Below are 2,855 nucleotides of genomic sequence, written 5' to 3' on the forward strand. Positions count from 1 at the left end.
AACTCACTAGAGAGTGGGACTGTCCTATGGGGAGAGATTAGGTAAACTGGGCCTGTATTCTCCAGAGCTTTGAATAATGAGAGGTGATCTCATTTACAAAATACTTAAAAGGGGTGGATTTAAAGGGATAGAATAAAGGTGTAGATGAAGATATTTCCCCTGATAAGACCAGGGCCATAATATAAAAACAAGGGGATGACACTTAGGTCTGAGATGAGGAGAAATTATTTTTTGCTCAGAGGGTTTTGAATTTGTGCAATTCTGTCCCACAGAGGGCTATGGGAGCTCAGTCTTTGAGTCTGTTAAAGGTAGAAGGCGTTAAATTTCTGACGCCCAGTGGGTGATGGCGCGGGTGACTGGCATTGAAGTGTTCCATCAGCTGTGTTCGTGTTGCATGGCAAGGAAGACGTGATGGGCTGAATGGCCTACTTGTGCTCTTGTGAACTGCAAGTCCAATTGCGAATGAGATGAATGACATTTCCACTGGAGGGGGGTTGAGGGGGAGCGTGGATGATGGCGCTGTCTTCGAGTCACGTTGGCAGATAAGAATCTGCTCTCCCCAGACACTGAGATTGCTTGAATCCATCCACTCGGATCAGTCTTTGGTGGCCCTTTCCTTGAGACTGCAGGGTCTAACCTATAGACCCGGTGAGCTTGGCACACCTGTCAATCTGAGGTGGGGAAATCCCATGTGGATTGTGGGTGTCTATGCTTACCTGACCTGTGATCTGCAGGAACGCTATCTAACGACGATTCACATTATACATTAATGACCTGGACAAAGGAACTGAGGGCACTGTTGCTTTGTTTGCAGATGACACAAAGGTAGGTGGAGGGACAGATAGCGTTGAGGAAGTGAGGAGCTCCAGAAGGACTAGGACAGGCTGGGAGAGTGGGCCAAGGATTGGCAGATGGAATACAATGTGAGAAAGTGTGAGGTTATGCACTTTGAGCAGAAGAAGCGAGATGTCGACTATTTTCTAAATGGGGAAAGGCTTTAGAAATCTGAATCATAAAGGGACTTTGGAGTTCTAGTTCAGGATTCTCCTAAGGTTAACATACAGGTTCAGGAGGCATTAGGAAGGCAAATGCAAAGAGATGTCCTGCTCAGGCTGCATCAGGCTCTGGTCAGACAGGGCCCTGTATCTAAGGAAGGATGCACTGGAGAGGGTGTAGAGGAGGTTTACAAGAACGATCCCAGGAATAAATAGCTTGTCATATGAGGAGCGGTTGAAGACTCTGGATCTGTACTCGATGGAGTGTAGAAGTGAGGGGGGCGGTCTCTGATTGAAAACTTACAGAATGCTGAGAGGCCTGAATAGAGCGAACATGGAGAAGATGTCTCCGCCAGTGGGAGAGACTGGGACCCGAGGGCACAGCCTCAGGATGAAGGGATGACCCGTCAGAGCTGAGATGAGGAGGAATTTCTTCAGCCAGAGAGGGGTGAATCTGTGGGACACATTGTCGCAGAGGGGGCTGGGGAGGCCAAGTCATTGAGTGTATTTAAGACAGAGATAGACAGGTTCCTGATTAGTGAGGGGATGGAGGGTTGTGGGGAGAAGGCAGGAGAATGGGGTTGAGAGACTTATTAGCTATGATCGAAGCAAACTTGATGGGCTGAATGGCATAATTCTCCTCCTATATTTTATAATCTTATGACTCTAAGCTTATCTGGAAGTACAACACATTCTAGATTGGCAAAACAATAACCATTCTGGAATATAACAACTCAGTGATGAAATCTATTACACAATTTGAGAATAATTGAATTGTTTCAATCAGAGACTGTAAATTACGCCTGGTTACCAGAGGGAAACCAGTTTGAGAGCAAGTGGCAATGGATTCTTATCAAAGCTTTCACTGGGTGAATGATATTCCATTCTGGCATGGTTTACTGGGGTAATGTACTGGAAATCAAGCCAGAATCATTTAAGATTTGAAGAAGAATGCAAAAGTCATCAATTTACCCAATTTTCTGATGCAGTTTGCGGGGAGTGCGCACAAGTTTTTGCATTGAGTAAGAATCACGGTTGATTGTAAGGAAATAGTCTTTACGTACAGGTAAACAGTTGTGAATCATGGCATGGAACTCCACTGGTTAAAACACTAATCTCTTTAGAAACTCCCCCTTCCTCTTCCTTCATATGCCCTGTCCTCACCCCACTCCCCCACTCCCCAACACACACACACACACACACACGCACGCGCGCGCACGCATGCGCACACACACACACACACACACACACCAGCAGAATGAAAAAAAATGGGTGTTTTGGATGGAGAAAACATTGGGAAAGCAAGTCAGTATCTCCTGTTCATGGAACCTGCTGAGAAAATCCATTTACTGATTAGAATGTGGCTTCCCAGTCTTCCTTCTCTGGATGCTTTCACCCATTTGCAGCAGGCACAGGGTGGCTGGTTCACACTTACAAAAGGTCCCTGACTTATAATAGCTTACAGCAACTGATAGGGAAATGATAGGCTGTTTTTTCTTCAGGTTGAAGGAGCTTTTACTGCAGAGAAGAGAGAGCTGCTGAGCTGGTGGAGGTCTAAGGGTTTCTCTGTGTCTTGTTCAATGCCCCAGTCTGTTCCGAGAACCCATCATGTGGTTATTAATAGGCAGAAGGCCTTTGTCATTGATAACTGGTCACTAGTTCCCAAATCAATCAGCTACTTGTTGCTAGCTGAATCTCAATATTAACATTGCCTTTTGACTCCAGTTCATCTGCATACTGCACCTAAACTACCATCAGAACCAGCAGTTATATAAACAGTGCTTACAATGGGTGTCAGGTTACATGCCTTTAGAAATATACAGCAATTCTCCAACAATCTTTGGTTTTAAAAGTGGTGTT

Source organism: Rhincodon typus, chromosome 47, assembly GCF_021869965.1.
Source record: "Rhincodon typus isolate 14 chromosome 47, sRhiTyp1.1, whole genome shotgun sequence".
NCBI classification, from domain to species: Eukaryota; Metazoa; Chordata; class Chondrichthyes; order Orectolobiformes; family Rhincodontidae; genus Rhincodon; species Rhincodon typus.